Raw genomic sequence first — 16,766 nt, forward strand, 5'->3', positions numbered from 1 at the left:
TCCTGAGATCATGAAAAGTCATGTACTATGAAATCCATTGTGACTCAGTTCTACACAATTCTCATCGTGGGCAGCTTTCATTGATACCTTGCCAGTTTGATTATTTTTCTCTTTCTCGCTGGATATTTTCATTTCTTTCTTGCAGTGTACTGCAATTGTGTGGCAAACAACTGCAATGGAAAATATCAGATTTAGGCAGCTTGTCAAACCTGTGAGCTGGTAAATGCTGGTTGATCAGTGAAGTTATGGCTCCAAGGTCTGTCTAATGAGAGAAAAGTGGACAAGATCTTCCTATATTTAGTCTCTGATTATATTTCACCTGGAACTCTTCTCATTATACATTTCTGAAGTGCTCAATGTCTTTCATGGATGAGGGACATCCGTCAATGTAGAGAGAGAGAGATACTGGAGAAACTGGAATTGTTCTACTTAGAACAAAGGAGGTAAGAAAAGGCTGAAGAGAAGAGAAGGCACAGGCCTTCCAGATACTGGTAAGGGTAGAAACTGCTCATTGGATTGCCATGTAAGATTGCAGCACCTTTCACAAGAGGCCAGCAGCATGCATGTTAAATTTGTGCCAGCTCTTTGACAGAATTGTGCAAACCTGCATCCCAACTTTTTCGCTATAGCCTCACAAATTAGTCATCTTCAAATCCATTGCAAATATCCTGCGGAAGTTCCCAAAGAACTTCATTCCATTGCTCTTTGAGGTATTATTCTTGATCTTAAAAACTGTTGGTATGAAAAATCCTTATCTCCCCTCTAGTTCATTTGCCAACTGTTTTTGAACTATGACTTTTATTTACTGACTCAACTACAAGTGGAAACAATTTGTGCCTATTTGCTGTTTCAAAACCTCACACTTTCCAAGGACTTAATGAGGTATTTTCTTCACTTTCTCTGTTCTAAGGAGAACAATGTCAGCTTCTCCAATGTCTCAAAAGAACGGAAGCCTTGATCTTATTCTAGTAATCCTTCTCTAACCCCTCTCCAATGCTCTGACACCCTTCTTAAAAAGATAGTGCCCAAGCTTGGTCACAATTCTGAAGCATAATCCACAAGGCTAAGGCCCAGTCAGAGATTTGTAAAAACAACAGTCCCTGTGATAGCCTCTTGTTCTAGTGTCGTATTTACAAAGTTTCCCATTTGTTTTCATACCCACCTCACCATCTTGCCCTGCCACCAGCAAGTACTGTATATGTGAAGACATTCATGTCCCTTTGCTAATGCAAGTGCTCACATAGTAACATTTAAATTATGCTGCCATCGCAAAGTGCACCTTAGTACTTCTCATCACTGAAAGACACTGGCTGTGCCCAGGTTACTAATCACAATCAACTCTCTAGTTGCATGTCCTGCTAAATCTGCTGCTGCTTTGCTCACTTTTTTACTACAATGGCGTGTTTTGTATCAGCCACAAACTTTGGAATTGTAGGTTTTGCGCATAACATCAGATCATGGATATACAGAAAAGTTATGGTCTCAATACCACCCCCTAGGGGACATTACGGTAAACTTCTCTCCAGTCAGCAAAATACTGGTTCATCACGATTCTCTGCCTTCTATCCCTCAAGTAAATTGCCTACTCACGGTAGCACCAGCCATTTAATTCCACTCTAAAAGAGAAAAATAATCACTCTAAAAGATCAGAGTGTTTTTGTGATAGACTCGCAATGCTGAACATTGGGCCAATGGCATGTACATTTATTTATGAAGTAAGGAAATACACGTTCGACAGTGTGTGTTTTACTCTCACTGTAACCAAATTTGTAAACAATCCTAGAGTTTTCATTGCACCCCCACCTCCAACGGCACAGCTCTGACAAGACTTTGTCCAAGGAGAAAGTGAGGACTGCAGATGCTGGAGATCAGAGCTGAAAATGTGTTGCTGAAAAAGCGCAGCAGGTCAGGCAGCATCCAAGGAGCAGGAGAATCGACGTTTCGGGCATGAGCCTTTCTTCAGGAAGACTTTGTCCAAAAGCACATTTTTTTTTTATCACTAATTCACAAAAGTTTTCAAAGAAAATTAAACTCAATCCTTAAAACAAAATGTCTTCACGATTTTTTCTACCGAACTATTCTCAGTCGTATTCAGGTAATTAGGCATGGATCATCCCAAAGAGAGGGTAACACTGCCCGTGAGAGACAAGTTAAAAAACACCCAATAACCAGGTTATAAGCCAACAGGTTTATTTGGCAGTACAAGCTTTCGGAGCACTGCTCCTTCATCAGGTAGGTAGTGGGGCAGGATCATAGGGCACAGAATTGATAGTAAAAGATCAGAGTGTCATACACTTTGATGCGACGTATTGAACAGACCTAAATTGCTGTTAAGTATTTAATAACTTAGAATGGGGACGCAGGTTTCGATTCATTAATATGTAAAGAGACTGAGAGCCGCGGGTCACTTGTTAATTCCCCACCAAAAGTGTCTTAGATAAAGAGTGTCACCACGACATGGTTTCCAGAGCAGTATTTTACAGGAGACCCGTCTCTAGACTAAACATGCAACCGTTTGAGTCAACATTATCATCAGGAAGTTACGTTACACATTAGAGGCACTTAACGAAAATACTCACGAATATGGGAATGACCTCCCGTGGGTAGCAATGCCCGGTTAATGCACAAGAGCTTTGCAGAAAGCCCATTAACACGAGAACGCAAAGCAATTTGAAGAGATCTGAGTGATAGCATGTAGACAAGCATGATCGTTATAAATGGAGCCGTTCTTGATGATAATGCTTAATTACTTTGGCACTTAGGCTTTGTAATTGTAGCAGCACTATTACAGACAGGGCCAGGAGACAGGATAGAGCGAGGTGATAGTCCAAAGTTGATTTTCAGCGCGAAAGAAGCTCTCGGCTTCCTTCGCATTTGTTAATGTTAACGCTGTCGTGAATTTTCCTGTCAATCACAAAACTACATGAGGATCCGCATTTCTCACTTTTTTTTCCTGACCCACATAGAAATGCCAGTATTTTGGTATCTACTATCACCCCACCGCACTTGAGTTTTGCAAATGAGATACTAATAAGCTTTTGCCGATGTGGCTTCGAGCTGTTGGGGGAAAAATAAGCAGGAGATTAACCAGAGAATAATCACTTTGTGAATAAAAAGGAGCTGACGTGAGATAATTCAGAGACCTTCATCAATTTATTTCGTTGCGTTTGCAGCCAAATGAGCTGGACTCCCTCCATCCTTGAGTGACCCGGGATGAGTGAGGTGGCGGTGATTGTGCGAGGCAAAGATGCAGCAAATGGCTCGAGATTAGGGAATCCCCCCGAGGGGAAAGATGGGATTTTTCGTTGCCCTGGGTTGAAAGGGCAGAGTTTCCTGTCACGTCTCATCTTTTAGCCAGGCCAGTTTCGAGGCAACCCGTAATAAAGTCGATGGTTTAGCTGCAAATGGCAGAGACCATCAGCACCATCAACTTAACGAGGGTTGAGGCATTGGGCATGTTTCTGTTTGCCTTCTGTAAACGGCGAGGATAAATCATGCCAAGTAGAACACGACTTTATTGTGTGCATTGCAAGTACTGAGCGAGATCCTGCGCCAAATCTGTCATCCGTGTGTCTGCCGGTGATTTATTTGGAACACTTTGACCTTGATCGGCATCTGTTTGAACTTGCTTCGTCAGTTCGGCTGCTAACTTTGCACTTGCTACATTTGATGTTATTACACCCTGGAGAAGGAAGCACATCTGACTATTGACCCGATTGTATTAATATTCATCATCTCCTTGCGTTAAACATGAGGTGCTCACTCTCATCTCCCCCGGGCTGAAAGGGATTGATCGAATTTCCCTGTGAACCCCCACACCGTGGCCTAGAGCCCATTGGAATTGTGGCAGCACCTCCTGCGATGGGCTCAAACCACAGATTTTCCTGTTCTGTGCACACTCGAGGGCTCAGCTGGCTCCAGCTCCCATACCCAAGGACCTGTCTGAGTCAGTACTTTGCTGAAGAAAGCTTTTCCCTGGACTGGGTCCGTCTGATCTCCCAAGTAAAACTGATTAGCAACACCCAAGGACTGGAAACACAATCCATGAGTGAAAGGGTGGGCGCCCTCCATGAGGGAAAAAAGAACATAATACATTGGGAAGGTAGACGGGAGAGGGAAAAAGAAATGGCTGGGATTCAAAGATCGCTGCAAACAAAGAGAGGGAAATATTAAACAAGCCATGAGGAGAAAGATGAATACATCTCTGTTCAAAAGGATGAACAGTTACATTATGAATACATTTAATCTAGGAGTGCACTGTTAAATAGGAACAAAACTCAGCATGTCTCTATACAGCAGAGAAGAAAGCAGAAGCACAAATGGAAATCAAGAGTTCAAATGGATAATTTTCATAAATGAAACAGCTATTCGGTGTTCTGAAGAAGGGTCACTGGGCCTGAAATGTTAAATCTGCTTTCGCTGCTGCCAGACCTACTGAGCTTTTCCAGCAATTTCTGTTTTTACAGCTAATTAATGTAACAATCTGTATTCCCATTATTGTAACAGCTTTAATGTTGCCTGTTTTATTTCTTCATGCTCCCTGAGCTGCTGCAATAGCAGGGGTGCCCGGAGTCTCAACGCAACAGTCTTAGGGAAAGGATCTTTACCGAATTGTGTATCTTTAACGACTCCTGACTGTTTCTTTCCTCTTGTTACATTCAGTGCGTGGTCGGATGATATGGCACAGTGATAATGTCCTACCTGTGGGCTCGAAGGTCCAGGTTTAAGCCCCACCAGCCCCAGCCACAGAAAGAGGAGTCGGTCTCTCAGCCGATCTAACCTGCCCTGCCATTAAATAGATCATTATTGATGGAACACTTCACAGCCTTTTACCCACCATCTCCCTATAACTCTTTACTCCACTTAATAAGATATCTATCAATCTTTACATTAAACATAGATTGAGCTTCCACGCTTCTTTGGGTTAGAAAATTCCAAAGGTCCACAACTGAGGAATTAGTAATTCTCTTCATCTTATATCTAAGTGACATCCACCATTTTCAAAAAAAGGTGACTTCCGGCCCTCCACTTTATAAACATTATCGGAAATAGGAATACTAGCACACTTACTATTGCCCAATCATGCATGGAAAGCACCGGAGGGAACTTTATCCTGCAGAACTCCAATATTTCTGTTTAGGGATACTTCAATCATAGAGTTAGAAAGATGTACAGCACAGAAATAGACCCTTCAGTCCAACTCATCCATGCTGACCCAGTATCCTCCATAGACCTAGTCCTATTTGCCAGCACTTGGCCTATATCCCTCTAAACCCTTCCTATTCCTAAACCCATCCAGATGCCTTTTACATGTTGTCATTGTACCCACCTCCACCATTTCTTCTGGGATTTCATTCCATACACACACCACCCTCTGTGTGAAACAGTTGTTCCTTATTTTTCCCCTCTCATCTTAAACCCATGCCCTCTACCTTTGGACTCCCTTACCCTGGGAAAAAAGATCTTGGCTATTCACCTTACCCATGCCCTTCATGATTTATAAACCTCTATAAGGTCCCCCCCATAGCTTCTGATGCTCCAGGGAAAATAGCCTCAGCCTGTTCAGCAACTCCATATAGCTCAAACCTTTCAACTGACAATATCCTCATAAACCTTTTATGCACCCTTTCAAGTTTAACAACACCTTTCTTATAGCAGGGAGTCCAGAATTGAATGCAGTATTCCAAAATTGGCCTAACCAAAGTTCTGTACAGTCGCAACATGACATCCCAACTCTTATACTCAATGCTCTGCCCAATGGCAAGTACCTGTATACCAAATGGTTTCTTCACCACCCTGTCTACCTGCAAAACCACAATCAAGGAACTATGAACCTGCACCCCAAGGTTTATTTATTCAACAACACTCCCAGGATTCTACCATTATGTGTTTAAATCTTGTCCTGATTTGTCTTACCAAAATGCAAACCCTCACATTTATATAAATTAAACTCCATCTGTCACTTCGCATCCCAACTGATCAAAGTTCCATTGCATCATGAGATAACCTTCACCAGGCAAAAGTGAGGACTGCAGATGCTGAAACAAGAGCTTAGATTAGAGTGGTGCTGGAAAAGCACAGCAGGTCAGGCAGCATCTGAGGAGCAGGAAAATCAATGTTTCAGACAAAAGCCCTTCATCAGGAATCAGATAACCTTCACTGTCCACTACACCATCAATTTTGGTGTTATCTGCAAATGTACTAACTATTCCTCCGATATTTATATCCAAATCATTTCTATTAATGACAAAAAGCAGTGGACCCAACAAAGATCCTTGTGGTACACCACTGGTCACAGGCTTCCAGTCTGAAAAACAACCCATTCCTGATGAAGTGCTTATGCCTGAAACGTTGATTCTCCTGCTCCTCGGATGCTGCCTGACCTACTGTGCTTTTCCAGTACCACACTCTCAACTCTGATCTCCAGCATCTGCAGTCCTCACTTTCTCCTCCCTGAAAAACAACCCTCCACCACTACCCCCTGTCTCCTACCTTCAAGCAAATTTTGCATCCAAATGGCTAGTTCTCCCTGGATTCCATGTGAGGTAAACTTACTAACCAGTCTACCATGCAAAACCTTGTTGAGAATCTTGCTGAAGTCTTTGTGGACAACATCTACCATTTTGCTCTCATCAATCTGCTTTGTCACTTCTTCAAAAAACTCAATCAAGTTAGTGAGACATGATTTCCCATGCACAAAGCCATGTTGACTATCTCTAATCAATTCTTGCCTTTTCAAATACATGAAAATCCTATCCTTCAGAATCTCTCCAATGCTTTACTCACCACTGACCTCAGGCTCACCAGTTTATTGTTCCATGGCTTTTCCTTACCATCTTTCTTAAATAATGGCACCACATTAGCCACCCTTCCATTTTACTGCACTCGCTCATGGCTATCGATGATACAAGTATCTCAGCAAGGGGTGCAACAATCACTTTCCTAGTTTCCCACAAAGTTCTAGGATACACCAGATCAGGTCCTTTATGTGTTCATCCCAAATCACTTTTCTCTTTTCAAGGTCTTAAGTCGCAAATTTCTAATATTTCCCATTACTTCAGATTGTTATGATTAAGTCACCAGCAATATGGCTTAAGGTCAAATTATTGAGTAAATGAGATTTTAAAATATACACGTCATTTCAATGATTTAAAATATAATAATGCATTTACCTTCAACAAAATCACTAGAATAATCCAGAAAGAGCACCTGAAAACAATTGTAATTGTGAGAATAGTACCTTCTGTCATAGGATTCATGTCATTGCCAATTGCTAATTGCTCTTGACTCTAGTCACCTACATTTGAGAGTCTGGCAGCTCCTATCAGCTGAGCTTGGGTAAGGTTGGCTGATTTCTTTTTCTAAAGGACTTCAGTGAATTAGTGAACCAGAAAGATTTTTTACAGCGGTTACATTTGTCAGGATCACATTGTTGAGACTAGCTTACCATTCAAGATTTATTAATTGAATTTTAAATTCTACCAGCTAGTGTTATGAAATTTCAACCAACTAGCCCAGAGATTCACCTGAGTGCATGGCTTACTAGTGCAGTGATGTTACCGCTATGCCAGCATCTCCCACATATTAACTTCTGAAACACACTGTAGAATACAAGGTAGGAACATTCCATATCATCTCAATGCAGTGCAAACATCTGATATAATCTTAAATTACTCAAATTGCAAGAAGTGTCTGATTATTGCTATGAATGAAACATTGAAAGGTTCAATGGTATTATTTCAAAGTTGGTAAGGGAAACTCCTCACAGTGTCCTAGCCAATATTTATTCCTGAATCAAAAAGACAAAAATAGATTATTTGATCAACATTATAATGGTTGTGTGTGAGCCTGTGCACAAGTTGGCTATTGTATTTCTAATATAGTACTAACTGGTTGTGAACAAATTTGAGGTATATTGAGCTCACAAAAACACTATAAATGCAAGTCCATCTTTTACTGAAAGAAGATGATTTTCTCATGCAAATTGGCAGCTTGTGGTATGAAAAATAATTCAACCTTACTTTAATTGGACACTTTTATCTTCAAAACTGCTGAATATGACTTGCTTGGACTTCAGTGTGCTGCTTATAAATGCATAAGAATCTGAACTTATCACGAGACTAAGAATCTTTTATAGCTCTTCATCTTAGCATTGCTGTGACTAATGGCATCATACAACTTAATTTTAACACATGTTCCATCAGCGTAGGAACCTCAACTGAAATGGCTTTAAGATAAAACAAAATAGCATGCATATTTAATGAAACAACATGCAAGATACTTATCGTAAAGGCAATGGTATTTTGATTTAAAGTACTGTAACTATATGAAAAGAAATTCTTTAGTGGGCAGAAAACACAGAGGGGAGAAAGGAAATTTCTCTAACTGGAAGGACAGGGTATGTGATATTTCACATGTGTTTGGGTTACAATCTGTATTAATGCATAGAATCCCTACAGTGTGGAAACAGGCCATTTAGTCGAAGAAGTCCACAACCACCTTCCAAAGAGTATCCCATCCAGACCCATTCCTCGACCATTTCCCCTGACTAATGCACCTAACCTACACATCCCTTAACACTATTGGCAATTTAGCATGGCCAATTCACCTAACCTGCACATCTTTGAACTGTGGGAGGAAACCGGAGCACCTAGAGGAAACCCACACAGACATGATGAGTACATGCAACTCCACACAGACAGTTACCTGAGGCTGGAATCAAACCTGGCTCCCTGGCAATGTGAGGCAGCAGTGTTAACCACTGAGCCACCGTGCCTGTTGGGATCTATCTCAGTTACTATGTATCTCAATGGTCTGGACTGATGAAATTTGGACAACTTCACCCATTGGAACATTGCAATTTGTGTGTGCATGAAAACGTTACCCCTCAGGCCCTTCTTAAATCTTTCCCTTCTTGCCTTAAAACTATGCCCTCTAGTTTTGAACATCCCCACTCTCAGAAAAAGGCATTGACTATTCACCCTATTCATGCCACCCATGATTTTATAAACCACTATAAGGACCCCCTCAGACTCTGAAGCTCCAGTCCATTCAGCTTTTCTCTATAGCTCAAACCTTCAAATCCTAGAAACATTCTCTTAAATCTTTTCTGCAGGGCATTCAAGATGGCGGCAATCTGAATAGATCAGCCTTGCTGAGCTCTGCACCCCAACCCATATTTTTTAATTACCCCCAACTTGCCTTTTTTTGGAAAAAAAATATTGTTAAATGGTAACACAACTGTTTAAATCCTTTTTTGAATGTGTGAGACTGACTAAGCGGTAGCAAACAGCCAAGTCTCAACACTCGGGACAGTTGACGATATTGGGTGGGCCCAAGACTGCAACTGGGGAAGCAGATGCAGCTCCCGTCAGCTGTGAAAGAAATGTCTACATAGCAGAACATTATGGAGGAACTCTGAGCAATCTGACAACTGAACCAGGAGATGAGGGAAGAGACTTGTAATCAACTGGAGCCCATCTCAGCCAAGCTGCAAAAGCAAGAGGAGGAGTTGGAAGGACTCAGGAAGTGAGTTGAAGAGGTTGAGTGGTGGACTGCAATGTCAGAGACTGAGGTTAAGCCCTCGGCAGGGTTGATCCAGGCCCTTGAGAAACAGGTTCGGGCCTTAACTGAACAAGTCGATAACCTGTAAAATAGAGGCTGGAGAAAGAATATCTGGGTTGTTGGCCTGCTGGAGGGAGTTCAAGATGGGCAGACAGCAAGTTTTTTTGAAGACTGATTGCCACAATCTCTTGGCTGGGATGCCGAGGCAGACCCGGTGAAGGTTGACAGAGCTCACTGGGTTGCGGTGCACAGATTTGGTCAGGGTCAGCACCCCTGTCCAGTTCTGATATGATTTCAATGCTACAGGGACAAGCAGAGAGTTGTGGAAACTTCTAGAAGGTAGGGTAGTGATCCGCAGGCCCTGACCTATCAGGGAATTAAGACAGTGTTTTTCCAGGACCTTTCTGTGGCAGTGATCCATAAGAGGAAATCATTTGATGGTGGTAAGAGAAGGTTAAATGACCTCGGTATTCAATATTCTATGAGATACTCAGCGATGCTTCGTATTACTTAAGAGGAAACTGTGCAGTCGTTTGATTCCTTGGAGCAGGCCAAAAACCTTTTGGACACTTTAAAATAATGTAGATGTATTTATGGACATGGACATTAGTGTCGAGTTTTCTTTTTGTCTTGCTTTTATTTCTTGCACTTCCAAAGAAGCTGTTGTTGGTAGGGTTTTTTTTCTCTCTGAACTGGAGTGGTATTGATATATTGAGGGGGGTGGACAGACTGCTCACTATTTTTGTTATACTTTGTCTTTACAATGTCCTTTGTTTGGTTTCTTCCATTGCTTGGGTTTGGGGTGTGGCTTAAGCTGGAAGGGGTCTGTCAGGGTGGCATAGGTCAATTATGGAACATGTTCCTCTGGACTTTCTTACAAACATAGTGCACCAGAAAACAGCAATTTATATAAGACATGGCAGCCCTTTTTGAATTATTTGGAAGCAGATCTGTCTGCCATTTTAATTAGGGCTCTTGTCCAGCCGTGGTGGTTTGGTTTAATAAGCCTAATGCCCTGAGAGGAAGAATTTTGAGCAAACGTGGGTTTAGTAATTGATGCTCTCAAAGGTTGAGAGCTGAGGTCTTGCTACATGTTATTGATGTGTAATGAGCGTAGTTGTAAGTTCGTTTGTAAACTAGTATAGTAGTTTGTTTATTGTTTATTGTTGTTTTTTTAAAAATGTTATAATTTCATGTTTTTGTAATTTTATAATTTTGTAAAGAAAATTTTTTTCAATTCAAAAATAATTTTTTTTAAAAATTTCTGCACCCTCTGAAGAGGACCAAAACTGTACATAGTATTTCAAGTGTGGTCTCACTAACATCTTGTATAATTGTAACAAGAGTTTCCTATTTTTAAACTCCAATACCCTAGGCAACTTCCACTTGCCATCATAATTACTTGCTGAATCTGCATGCCAACATTTTGTTTCATGCACAAGAACACCCTGATCCTACTGTGTTTTTTTGAGGTCTTTCTCCACTCAAATATAGTCTGCTTTTTGATTTTTCCTACAAAGTGCATGACCACACACTTTCCTATATTAAACTCCATCTGCTAGGTTTTACCCACGCACTCAATCTATTTATATCCCATTGCAGATTCCTCATGTCCTCATCACAACATGCCCCCACCCATTTCTATCTCAATTATTTCTTCTTATTACTTACATAATTAAAATGGTGTTGGATCTTGGCAAGATGGCGGCGATTCTGTGGGACTGCTGTGGACAGCTCTGCCTAACAGCCAAGGCATAACCGGTGTTTTTTTCCATCCCTGGCCAACTTATGTGGTGGAATTATTAGTTTAAAACCTTACAGAACACATATTTGTTAATATTTGGGAGTGGGAAGGATGCCAAAGGGAAAAGGAGCAAGCAAACAGCAGCAGGAAAGACACTCCCCTGCAGCACCTACAACACCAGAGACTGCAGCAGCAGCAGCCACTCCTGAACTCCCCAGGGACCTGACAGACTCACAGGAATTGGCTGCGACGATGGAGAGACTTACCTTGAAAGTTGGGGCTGCGATTGAGGAGATCCGTGGGGAGATTCGTGCCCAGGTCCAACCTATTGCATCCATGCTGCAGAAGCACAAGCAGGAGATCCAGGGCCTCGGGGAGAGGCTGGAGGAGGTGGAGGGTCGAACTAAGGCCTCAGAAGCTGCAATGGAGTCTTCATCCAGTCAGATCCAGGTGCTGGAGCAAGAGTTGCGGGCCTTGCGAAACCATATCGACAACCTCGAAAATTGAGGTCGGAGGATAAATCTCCGAATTGTCGGGCTCCCTGAAGGTTAGGGATTTCATCCAGAAGAAGACTACGCTTTTCACTAAGCCCTATAAGCCCGATACAGAGAGGTTGTTGTTACTCTCCACAAGCACCCTTTCGGTTAGTGCCCTCTATTGCCTGCTGGGTGGCAGGGCTTGGCAGGATATTAACCGGTCTGGGAGCAAGACCTGGGAGTGGAGATCTCTTCTGAAACATGGGTGAACATATGGGAGAATACTCGAAAGATCTCAATCTGTAATAGGACATGCGCTACGCAGTTAAAAGTTCTGCACAGGGCTCATCTGGCACCAGACCATCTGGCGAAGTTTTAAAAAGGGGCATCTTCAGTGTAAATGTAAAATAAGGTACTCTTAACCATTGCTTCTGGACGTGCCACAGGCACTTTGTTTATTGGAGCGCTGTGGCAGGAGAGATAGGGAGGGTATTGAGGACTGAAGTCAAAGTAGACCTGATATCTCTCCTCTTAGGTCTACTGAATTTACCTTCTTTAGACGGGAATGGGAAGAAACTATTTAATATTCTTGCATACTGTGCATGGAAGAATATTCTGATGAACTGGGTGTCTGAGAACCCACCGGGCTTGCTGGGATGGCAGAAATTAATTATGGAGCACATTCCCTTGGACCTTTTTACAAACATGGTGCACCACACAACAGACCATTTTTATAAGACATGGCAGCCCTACTTGAGTTATTTGGATATAGATTTATCAGTTATCTTAATTGGGCGTTTTGTTTAACCAGGATGGTTAGATTTGTCAAGCCCTGGGCCCTGGAGGGTTCTCCCGGGTTAACACGGGTATATATACAATACTCCGTTCCTTTGTTTGGGAGCCTTGCGCCGAGCATAGCTGTTCTGTATTTTGTGGTATTTTTTGCTTTTCTTTTTTTTGGTGTTGCTTTGCACAGTGTTAGGGTTTGCTTTGTATTATAGAGTGGGTTAGTAGTAGCTGAAAATGTGTTGCTGGAAAAGCGCAGCAGGTCAGGCAGCATCCAAGGAACAGGAGAATCGACGTTTCGGGCATAAGCCCTTCTTCAGGAATCATTCCTGAAGAAGGGCTTATGCCCGAAACGTCGATTCTCCTGTTCTTTGGATGCTGCCTGACCTGCTGCGCTTTTCCAGCAACACATTTTCAGCTCTGATCTCCAGCATCTGCAGTCCTCACTTTCTCCTCCTAGGTTAGTAGTTAGTAGATAGTAGTTGTATTGTAATTTGTGTTTTTTTTTCTTTGTATTATACTGATATGTGATTTTTTTTTCAATAATTTTATATATTAGTAAAGTTAAAAAAAGTTGCTAATAAATATATTTACAAAAAAAAGGTGTTGGATTATGACCAACATTTAATGTATTTTCATAAATACAAGTGACAATAAATTACTATTCTATTCTGCCCCTCCTTTAAGTTTGTAATATAGATAGTAAATAATTGAGGCCGCAGGACTGATCCTTGAGGCACTCCACTTGTTATATCTTTTCAACCTGAAGAAGAACCATTACTCCTAACTGTCTGTCTTCTGTGTGTTAATCAGTCTTCAATTCAAGCTAATACATTACCTCAACTTTTGTGAGAAGATTTGTAGTTCGGGTGCTCGTTGTTGTGATTCTGTTCGCCGAGCTGGGAATTTGTGTTGCAGACGTTTTGTCCCCTGTCTAGGTGACATCCTCAGTGCTTGGGAGCCTCTTGTGAAGCGCTTCTGTGATCTTTCCTCCGGCATTTATAGTGGTTTGAATCTGTTGCTTCCGGTTGTCAGTTCCAGCTGTCCGTTGCAGTGGTCGGTATATTGGGTCCAGATCGATGTGCTTATTGATTGAATCTGTGGATGAGTGCCATGCCTCTAGGAATTCCCTAGCTGTTCTCTGTTTGCCCTGTCCTATAATACTAGTGTTGTCCCAGTCGAATTCATGTTGCTTGTCATCTGTGTGTGTGGCTACTAAGGATAGCTGGTCGTGTCAATTTGTGGCTAGTTGGTGTTCATGGATGCGGATCGTTAGCTGTCTTCCTGTTTGTCCTATGTAGTGTTTTGTGCAGTCCTTGCATGGGATTTTGTAACTACATTGGTTTTGCTCATGCTGGGTATTGGGTCCTTGGTTCTGGTGAGTTGTTGTCTGAGAGTGGCTGTTGTTTTGTGTGCTGTTATGGGTCCTAGTGGTCGCAGTAGTCTGGCTGTCAGTTCGGAAATACTTTTGATGTATGGTAACGTGACTAGTCCTTTGGGTTGTGGCATGTCCTCGTTCCGTTGTCTTTCCCTTAGGCATCTGTTGATGAAATTGCGGGAGTATCTGTTTTTGGCGAATACATTGTATAGGTGTTCTTCTTCCTCTTTTTGCAGTTCTGGTGTACAAAAGGGCCACAACACACTGCAGTACACCAGAACTGCAAAAAGAGGAAGAAGAACACCTATACAATCTATTCGCCAAAAACGGATACCCCCCGCAATTTCATCAACAGATGCCTAAGGGAAAGACAACGGAACGAGGACATGCCACAACCCAAAGGACTAGCCACGTTACCATACATCATGAGCATTTCCGAACTGACAGCCAGACTACTGCGACCACTAGGACTCATAACAGCACACAAAACAACAGCCACTCTCAGACAACAACTCACCAGAACCAAGGACCCGATACCCAGCATGAGCAAAACCAATGTAGTGTACAAAATCCCATGCAAGGACTGCACAAAACACTACATAAGACAAACAGGAAGACAGCTAACGAATCGCATCCATGAACACCAACTAGCCACGAAACGACACGACCAGCTATCCTTAGTAGCCACACACGCAGATGACAAGCAACATGAATTCGACTGGGACAACACTACTATTATAGGACAGGCCAAACAGAGAACAGCCAGGGAATTCCTAGAGGCATGGCACTCATCCACAGATTCAATCAATAAGCACATCGATCTGGACCCAATATACCGGCCACTGCAACGGACAGCTGAAACTGACAACTGGAAGCGACAGATTCAAACCACTATAAATGCCGGAGGAAAGATCACAGAAGCGCTTCACAAGAGGCTCCCAAGCACTGAGGATGTCACCTAGACAGGGGACAAAATGTCTGCAACACAAATTCCTTGCTCGGCGAACAGAACCACAACAATACATTACCTTCCAACCACCCCCGACCCCTCACCAACCAACTACTGTGTGCTCCTTTCTTGTGCAATAACCAGGTTATTGAATGCCATCTGGAAATCCAAACACATGTCTAACAGTTCTCCTTTAACAATTTTGCTTGCAATATCCTCAAAGAGCACTTGCAAATTTGTCCACAATAATTTTCATTTCGCAAAACAATCTCAACTCTGTTGGTTGAATTAAGCTTTCTCCAAATGTCTTGCTATTGCTCCCTTACTAATGGACTCTAGCGTTATCCCATTGATAGATGTTAGGCTGAGCAGCTGATTTCTGTCTCCTTCCTTTCTTGAATTGGGCTTTTAATTAATTTAATTAATTAATGGTTTTTCAATCAAATTTCCTATCAGTTTCTTTACTCAATATGTAAAGAATCTTTCCATAAATCTCTGTTTGATTATTTGAATCTAAACATTTTGCAATTGGCAATCCCCAAGCACAGCATTTATGTCTTCTGTTTTTACTGCGTTGGTCTATATTTTGAAGTTTAATTGAGCTTCTGATCATAAAAGTATACACTATTTATTATTATTTCTTAAGAAATCAGGGTGAAAAGCCCAAAGTACAAAACACCACCATAACATATTTGAAGGATATTGTGAAACTTGAAAGCGTTCAGAAAGGATTTACAAGGATGTTGCCAGGGTTGGAGATTTGAGCTATAGGGAGAGATTAAATAGGCTGGGGCTGTTTTCCCTGGAGCGTCGGAGGCTGAGAGGTGACCATATAGCGGTTTATAAAGTCATGAGGGGCATGACATAGTACAAAACACCACCATAACATATTTGAAGGATATTGTGAAACTTGAAAGCGTTCAGAAAGGATTTACAAGGATGTTGCCAGGGTTGGAGATTTGAGCTATAGGGAGAGATTAAATAGGCTGGGGCTGTTTTCCCTGGAGCGTCGGAGGCTGAGAGGTGACCATATAGCGGTTTATAAAGTCATGAGGGGCATGGATAGGATAAATGGGCAAAGTCTTTTCCCTGGGGTGGGGTAGTCCAGAACTAGAGGTCTTAGGTTTAGGATGAGAGGGGAAAGAGATAAAAGAGACCCAAGGGGCAACATTTTCATGCAGAGGGTGGTATGTGTATGGAATGAGCTGCCAGAAGAAGAGATGGAGGCTAGTACGATTGCAACATTTAAAAGGCATCTGGATGCGTAAATGAATAGGAAGGGTTGAGAAGGATATGGGCCGTGTGCTGGCAGATGGGACTAGATTGGTTCGGGACAGTTCGTCGTCATGGACAAGTTGGACCGAAGGGTCTGTTTCCGTGCTGTACATCTCTATGACTCTATTTGGAAACAGGCATCAGAACATAACAGAGAAGTGAGATAAACCTAGATAATAAAAGATTATTAGTCTAGGGAAAAATGAAGATTTCCATAGCTTTGGGGCCCTAGATCAAAAAGAAATTGGAGAAGAAGACAGTGACAGCTTTTACTTTTCACATATACATGATATAGGTTCAATCAGGAAGATATGGGATGAAGTATTTAGTGTTTAAAAGGAACAAGGCAGGAAGTTCAGAGGAGCAGTAATTATAGCAACATTAACAAAGAGAAAGGTAAAGGGTTAATGGAACAGTATAAAAGGAAAGTAGTGACCTTGAATGTAAATTTTGTAGAAGGTCATACAAGGACAACATATCCAGAAGTATTTGGATTTATTTATGGAAGCTATCTTTTCAGCATCATACAGAAATGGTGAGAAGACCTCTAGAAAGCATATCCCACCTTGAAAAGAATTAGAATTGAAAGTGATG

The 16,766-nt window shown here is 41.9% G+C and overlaps 1 protein-coding gene across 1 annotated transcript in view; it reads left to right on the forward strand.

Moving 5' to 3' along the window:
• The first annotated feature begins 422 nt into the window (after positions 1–422).
• Positions 423–16,766, forward strand: part of kcng2 (potassium voltage-gated channel, subfamily G, member 2) — a 60,764-nt gene continuing 44,420 nt past the window's right edge. The window contains exon 1 of the mRNA XM_087985829.1: positions 423–443. The gene's annotated coding sequence lies outside the window, so the exon portion shown is untranslated. The remainder of the gene's footprint in view (positions 444–16,766) is intronic.

The sequence above is a fragment of the Chiloscyllium plagiosum genome, unplaced genomic scaffold (genome assembly GCF_037043375.1).
Source record: "Chiloscyllium plagiosum isolate Xiang-an unplaced genomic scaffold, Cpla_swu_hap1 HiC_scaffold_4, whole genome shotgun sequence".
Taxonomy (NCBI): domain Eukaryota; kingdom Metazoa; phylum Chordata; class Chondrichthyes; order Orectolobiformes; family Hemiscylliidae; genus Chiloscyllium; species Chiloscyllium plagiosum.